Here is an 8,398-nt window from a genome sequence, read left to right as displayed (position 1 = left end):
CTCTCGAGGAAGAACGCGCTTTTTCTTCTTTTTATCTCTCTCTCTCTCTCTTTCTCTCACTCTCTCTCTTTCTCTCACTCTCTCTCTCTCCCTTCCTTTATCCACCCACTGTTCAACTCGCTGAAAAAAATCACCGCGCCAAACCACTATCCGCTTTCTCGTTCGTTCTTTTTATAATCCCTATGCAAATCTTTACGAAGGTCCCATTTTTATTGCAAAAACTCATGGATTGTTATTTTTTTTTTTTGACATGGAAAATGCATTCCGTTGGTAACCGCTCAAAGATTTGAAATTATTTTATTTTCTAAGCTTTTTTTTTGTTAACAACGTGTATTATCTTTAGAGTGACGAAAAACAAACGATGAAAAAAAACGACAAAAAATAATCCACAAAAAAATAAACGTGGAAAATATTTTTTACCGCACGTTTTTTTATGTGCAATTCGTATCCACTAAACGTATAAATAAAATAAAATTAAAAAAAATACATGGAAAATTTATGAGAAATCAACCGCCGTAAAATCACGTAATCGAGAACACGTTGCCCATCGCAACCGTACCCACTTCTCATTTTACCCCAAACCAAAACGTCACCACCCTTCTACAATCGAACCTTCATAAACACATACATATATATATATATATATATATATATATATGTATGTATATATATATATATAAAAATATAAGGTATGAATGTATGTATCTAGGACCTCACGATCCCTATCAAGAACGCAACACAGTGCAATTAAATCGTTATATTCGATGAGATTGAAGCTCATTTTTGAAAAAGAAATTTTTTCAAATTTTTTCAAAAAGTTAAAAAGAGGAACGATAACGAATGCTATTTTCATCTTCATTTGTATGTATGTAAAGAATGTATTCATTATCATTATCATTACTAAGAAACTTGTAAACAATAAATTTATTAATAAAATGGTTAACGAGATGGCAACGATCAACCGTTATTTTTATGCACTAAACTTACTTATCAAATCGACATTTATACTTCACCCCTTTTATTTACGAAAATTCATTTTTGAATATATCAAATGGAAATCATATGTGCATATTTTTTAGTTTTTTATTTATTGATTTGTTTATTTGTTTGTTTGTGTGTGTGCGTGTGTGTGCATTTCAAGTATATATGTATAAGCATATATTCAATATATAATATTCGTTTAAAAATTTGTCAATCGATATAAAAAAAAATAATTTTCAATAGAAAAGACTACAAGATACGAATATGAACCGTAATATGATCATTCTGTATTCTTTTTAGAATAACTAATCTCGGTGAAATAAGGAGAAACAAAATTAAAAGAAGAAAATAGAAAAAAAGTACGTTTAACGTGCATTAGACCTTTCAGCGTGCTTTTATCATTAAAGAAATTATTATCTGATAATATATAAAAGTAACGAATATAAACGAGAATATTATAATAAACATTTCATATTGTTTCGTATGAATGAGTTCATGCATTCGATATTCGCACGATTAATATTAAACAAAACATGTCAAATGTCAAAATTTTGTAAACATCGAAATAAATATGACAAAATACAATCAAAGAGAAAATTTTTTTTAAAGATTTATATCTATAGAAAAAAATAAACCAAATATTTTTTTATTTTTCTAAGTAGAAACTTTTATCTTTATAAATAGAAATATCTACGATTCGCAAGAAAAATATGATCAAAGAAACTTATGCCGTAAAGGATCCCTTTGAATCTTAATCCAAAGTAGAAAATAGATATATATATTATGATTCAATTTTGATCATACACGAAATATATTTTAGGAACGTTTATATACTAATCAAAATGCTTTATCTTTACAATCTATTTTCTTTTGACAATTGTTAATCGTCACTTTTCAAAGCAATACGAGTTCATACCAAACTTTAATGTGAATACGAGGTAATTTTTAAAATAAGTAACATGTTTTATAAAATGTTTCAATGAAAGAAAGAGAAAATGAATATTCTATACTTGTTACGAATTATAGTTATATAAATATTTTTAAAAATCTTGTTGGATCTTTAAATAGACGTATATAAAAAAATTCTCTTATATTTTGTACTACACACGATTATTATAATCACAAAAGAAAAAAATATATTCATATTTATAGATTCTATGCATATCTTTAGCATATAAGAATTTTTGAACCTATATACATATATATATCTGTTTTGGATTTAAGGAAGCAGTTGGTAAAGGATAGCCATTGGAATAACATTGAAAAGCTCATCAAAAATAAGAGGTTCGCAAAAAAAATAAATAAAAAACACTAGTTTTTTCGTTGTTTCAATTTAATGTAATTTATTTAAAAAGAATTAGCGGGAAGGTATGATATTTCAAATACATTACGCAAATACAATAGTATAAAAACGTGTAGCGCGTCTTGGTATCGCTAGTCGTATCATTGAAGAAAAACAGTAGCCTTCTCGCACTGTTCGTTGGTATCGCATTTGGAGTCTTGTCATTGATCCTATCATCACGTTTTCGTTACTAGACGCTTCGAGATTTGCGATATCACGTACTTCCATGTCGAGTTTACTGTTTATCTTACGACTCTGACGAAATTACGAGAACTGTGAAATTCTCTCGCCTCTCGGTGACGCATCTTCTTTACGAGCGAGAAAATCTCGCGGTATTTTTCCGTGCGAATCGACAACAATAAAATCTTAACACAGTAATAGAATAAATGTGTTCATATGTGTTCATATTAAATTTTTCTATGCTCGAATTGCAGGATATGGTTGTGAACAGAAGAAAAATTCTAAGATCTTCCATCTATCGGAAATAAAAAAAGAGCATAATATTCGTATACGAACAAATTAATATTTAGAATCATGTCAGTACGTTTTCAGATTGCATAGTATTAGGACCTACGGAATATTGTAGAAATGTCAACAACTGGAGTATTCGATGAGCTGAAACCTAAAAAAGGATCTGACTATTATACCTAAGATAAAATGGAGAGAAAATATGCTTGTTAGATATGAAATTACGTACTTATTGCGATGATACATAATCGTTCGTCGAATCGATATTGTCGTTAAGTGTAGTGAGATCGGAAGATTATATCGTCATTTAGAAAAAACGTATTGAACATTGAAAAATAGTGCTTCGAATAATGTTGAAGATAGAAACATAAAATACTGGTTATATGGTACATTTAACACATGGTATTATCCATGTTATCGTCGATATTCTCTAGAAAATCTTTCAGAATATGCGATAACATAAATCGAGTCAAGACACTAATCGCTATGAGCACTTTCCCGATATGCGTGTTGTTCACTGGTTTCCGTTATAAATGGGATCCATAATAGTACTTTTTCGAAGCATCAGTTCTTGTTACATGAAACGTAAAACGTATGGAGTTGCGTTACTATACTCGATGTAATTTTGATTGATTAAAAAAGATCATTTAAAGAAATCTAACCGGACGTATAATCTGTTAATGTTGCTGCAAACATTTACGTTTCATTTGAAACGATTAAAAACGTAATTTTTTGTCAACAAACTATACCTAACAATCTTTCATGTTAGGTATTATATATCATCTGTCATGGGTTGTTGAAGTCAAATTTGTGACAATAACCCACCGAATGACGGAGCACACTGAGATATATTTGCTAAAAGATAAAAACAATCCGTTTACGTATATTAAAGAATAAGTAGAATATGAAAAATATGTAGATAAAGAGAATGAAAGACATTGAACAGACTCACGGATTCAAGAATTGATCCATGAAGTAGTGGATGATGATTTATAAAATATAAATCTCTATTTCTGATATTCGCATTTACTCCCATTCATCCGATATAAGGGCTAAAGTATTGTCAGCAGCCGAAAACTTTTCATTCTGCACCTGAGCGGTTACTTGAGTAACATTCTGAACTGCAATAGTTTTTCATAGATCTTTCTATGCTGTGGTTAGCATCAGGTAGCTAAAATATGAGGTCAACGACAGATTTATCGAAAAAGAACTTTTCTCTCCCTCTATCTCTCTCTCTTTCTATCTATCTTTCTACCTAACTCTCCCTCTCTCTTACGTTCTACCTCACTTGCATCCCTTCTGCGCATCTTTCTCTATCATACACGTCACGGAAAGAACGAAGACGAATCACGACACGTAAATACATAGTTACTCCCATATAATAATCTCGCTGTAAAAATAATTCCATTCAAAAGACATGAAAAGGGGGTAACAACGAACCCTATGACTGATAACTATATAAGTTTTAATGCTAGTCGTTTACACTTTCATTTCGAGGCGAGAAATTAAACCCGTTTTATGAGTTAAAACATTTTTTAACTCATAAAATGTTTTCTGTTAAAAATATTTTTATCTAATAGTTTTCTTAGCAAATACGTAGCAAATTCCTCCTCCATCGAAAGTCACTCCTCCTTCGAATTAAAGAACTCTTACATTTCCAAACATGATAGACCTGTAGAAAAGAAATGAAATATATATATATATATATATATATATATATATATATAGAGAGAGAGAGAGAGAGAGAGAGAGAGAGTGAGAGAGAGAGAGAGAGCATACTTTGAAATGGAGAACGACTTTTTATAAAAAAAAACTTTGTTTAGTATATTTAAGATGACGCAAAAACATACTGTTTCTCATTCTAACAAAAATAATTGCTAATAAATAACAGCGATCGGTATTCGATCGACTTTGGCACAAGTTTGATATTGATTTTATTTTTATTTCACGAGTTCGACGAGAAACAATTATTTTACAATTTTTCGATTTTCTCACCATTTAACATTGAAAACAACATTTAATAATTTTTTATTTTTAACCGTTTAAATAATAAAAACGGTTCCATTTTTTCTCGCACTTTTTTTGTAGTCATGAAATAAAGCTCCTGCACGATCTCCCGTATCAAATTTACAATAAAAATAGCGTACGAATTTACAATAAAAGTATATTTAAAAATCAGGGCTTGATCTCGTGGACAGGATAATCCGATCTCACAGAGGAAAGTTGTTCGTAATTTTAATTCAAAAAAATCATCCTGTATATGCAGATCAATTGAAAATTTATTCCGATCACAATTTAGTAACCGAACATACGATATAAAAAAAAAAAAATTAGCCTTAAATCCCTTTCGCATTTTTGAGAGATGATATCTGACAAAGACATGTCCGTGACAATGTCGTATCACGATAAATTGCTAATTCGATTATAGTTAACTGACGATGCACATACACACATATATACATATTCTATTGCATCCGTGTCGAACAAGAAATGTTTTGCCGAAATGGATGCCGCACGATCGTTAGATCTCTATAAAAATGCTTTAAAAAACATTAACATGAACATAGTCATGTATAATTTAGATAAACATTAATTAATAATCGTTTAATTAAGAAAATTAATTAGATAAAAACTCGTCTGATACTAAAGTGGGATAAATAAAATTGCAAATGTGAAAATGATAAAAATAAATAAATAAATAAATAAAAATGAAGAAGAAAAAAAAAGAACAAGATAAAATATTGGACTCGTAATCAGTGTGGTGATCACCGGTGTGTTAAGATCTTAAATGATCTACAGAGAACCGTGTCGCGTTTGCATTCACGGTTCATTGGTTTAGGATATTTTTATGTTAAAGCTACGATAGAAACAAACATAAGAGTGAAAAATAAAAGTTACTCTCACTAGAATTGGTTATCTAGTAAGCCCCGCTGTTTCAATATAAATACTTCCATTATAAAACCATAGAATATATATCTACGACCCTCTCTCATCACTCTCTCTCACTTTCTCTCTCTCTCTCTCTTTCTCTCTCTCTTTCTCTCTCTTTCTCTCTCTCTCTCTCTCTTTCTCTTTCTCTTTCTCTCTCTTACGTATTCTTACAAAGTACTTACGTTTATATTAGAACTATGATAAACGATAAAAGCAGTTGAGAGCCTGGAAAAAAGCATAGAAATACATTCTATTGTTTTATAATGGAAGTATTTATATTTAAGTAACGAACAGAATATAGCTTACTCGATGACCAATAATAAGAAAAAAAGCGTCGAAAATCAAATATTATTTTTTCTTTTGCTATTATCGCCGTTCTTATCGTTGATATATACATAATCTTAATAAGATAATGGATACAGATAAATTTATAAATAATAAATTAGAATAATTAAAAAAGAAACGTTTATTGAATCTTCTTTGTAAATTTAAAAAAATTCAAATAACCGTAACAGTTTTAGCTAAGTTTTTATGGGATAGAGAAGCATTTTATATATATATATCTTAAGGACTATATTCCAGTATAGAGTATATTTAAAAAATAAAAAAAATAAAAAAGAATTAGTTCACCTTTGCTAACCCTTAAACAACTTTGTAACTATAGTATTATTACAGCTCTATTACAAACATAGCAATGAAAGATGACCTGAACTTCTATCACAGCTCGAACATAAACATATCCTTACCAGTCGACTCAGTTTGAACTTTGAAGATTGCTACTTCTTTATGTCGTGTACGATATGGTTTGTTACCACTTTTCAGGAGAGAACGCTATATTTCTAGTAAGTCGGACTTATGATAATATATACCTAAGAAGCCAAAACAATAACGTTGCTTTCGATCGTAATCAAGTTTTAACATTCGCTACGATTGGAACTGACTTATATATTTCCGAAAGGCAACAACGCCACCTGTGTGTTAAAATGTTAATTAAATGACAGATCGGTATCATTCAGATCGATTTTATCGACGGTAGATATCATATAACCAAATAATTACAAAATACGCCAAGAAATCTCTTACTACGAAAATAATAGAACGGCGTTGTCACCATATTGTCTCTTCATCGTTCTACAAAACGGTATAATATCGTAGTTCTATTGTAAATATAACCGTGACCATTACGGACCTCTTTTCAGTGACTACACATGCTTAAAAACCAACGGACATTAATGATTCAAATCTTTTCTCGGGTTATATTGTTCAGCCAATATTCACGTTCACGATAAATTCTCGTTAATTTAATTATTTTGATAAAATGATAAAATCCGAAAATCCTTAAATATCAATATCGTCGTTAGTGAAGTGCAAAGATCCAATTTATATTATATAATTGAATTTTATATATATATAATTGAAAATCGCACAAATATAAAAGTAAGTGACCGCCAAATGTATCCATAATAATCCACATCCATCGTGTATATAAATATATTAATGAAAAATTATTTTGCTAATAATTTCAGAATAATATAGTATTTGCATAGATCCGTTTGAAATATTATTTGAGTTTACAATACATTTCGATCACGATCAATACTATTATATGTAAAATATTCTTTTTCAGAACTTTTCAATATGAGAAGTTTACGGTAATTCACAAACTATAGTAGATGGTAATTTGATCGGACTAATCGGACATTTATTTTACATTATTATTAAATAATGTAAATGATGTTTGAATAAGTCTTTAAAAAAAAAAAAGAGAAATGTCATTCTCCAAAAACAGATTGTACGAATTTCTCCAAGAACAGAACAGCGAATAATCTGAGATCTTAAAGTACCATCTCTAATATATAACGCATTGGTAAGTCTTAAGTTAAGTCATTTCAAACCAACTTTCTATTGTTTATTTTTCTTTCTATTTCTTTATTTTTCACAGATTAAAAGGGATAACAAGAAAAAAAAACGAGAAGAACGACGTTGATAGGTCCAGTTAATGTATTCAAGTGAAGCAACGAATGGAAATGAAAAGCAATCCTGAATTCGTTGCAAAGTGACGATGTAAAAGTATGCGTAAGTGCTCGAATTAATATTTCAATGACTCGGATGAAAGAATAGAAATACGCGCGTAATAATGCACGCGGCGAAAAGAAAGAAAAGAAAGATACACAAAGGAAGCTGTCTCATCGGATATTCGTATAAATTAGTTGTATTTAACTAAGCAACGAATTGAAAATATAGGACTAGCTTATGCGTATAATAAGAAAAAAATTCTTATTAAATTCTTATAAAATACATATAAAAACAAGCAAGATGATTTTGAGATTGGTCAAATTTTAGATAAGTAAAAAAAATATAATAGACGAATTCGTTGAAAGACGGATTAATTCGAATATATCCAACTAGAAAACTTTTTTTATAGGAATGATCGTTATCATCTAATGTCCTCGTACAAAGGATATATATATATATATAAATATCTCACATATATATATGTCCACGTTTCCTAACAGAAATTAAATAACAAAGAGCTTTAGTAAACATGGTCGTAAACTCATCTTATTTCAAATAGATTATAAACACACACGATCAAAAACAAAGTCAAAGTTCATTTCGCGAATAACGTACTCGTACTTTGTTATTCTAAACGTTCCTTTGATTTCCATACATAAA

The 8,398-nt window shown here is 29.5% G+C and overlaps 2 long non-coding RNA genes across 2 annotated transcripts; one reads left to right on the top strand and one right to left on the bottom strand.

The window, feature by feature from the left end:
* Positions 1-3,459: 3,459 nt before the first annotated feature.
* On the bottom strand, positions 3,460-6,609 carry LOC118451053 (uncharacterized). Its single transcript, XR_004841017.2, has 4 exons — positions 6,469-6,609; positions 5,905-5,947; positions 3,744-4,463; positions 3,460-3,646 (listed from the first exon to the last, which is right to left on the bottom strand). It is a non-coding gene; the product is annotated as an uncharacterized LOC118451053 (long non-coding RNA).
* Positions 6,610-6,863: 254 nt separating this feature from the next.
* Positions 6,864-7,713, top strand: LOC146872852 (uncharacterized). The gene is made up of 3 exons (XR_014982393.1): positions 6,864-7,159; positions 7,350-7,589; positions 7,665-7,713. It is a non-coding gene; the product is annotated as an uncharacterized LOC146872852 (long non-coding RNA).
* The last annotated feature ends 685 nt before the right edge of the window (positions 7,714-8,398 follow it).

This window comes from Vespa mandarinia, chromosome 8 (genome assembly GCF_050613455.1).
Source record: "Vespa mandarinia isolate Hongniang chromosome 8, ASM5061345v1, whole genome shotgun sequence".
Classification (NCBI taxonomy): domain Eukaryota; kingdom Metazoa; phylum Arthropoda; class Insecta; order Hymenoptera; family Vespidae; genus Vespa; species Vespa mandarinia.
This window is presented reverse-complemented; position numbering and strand designations above follow the sequence as displayed.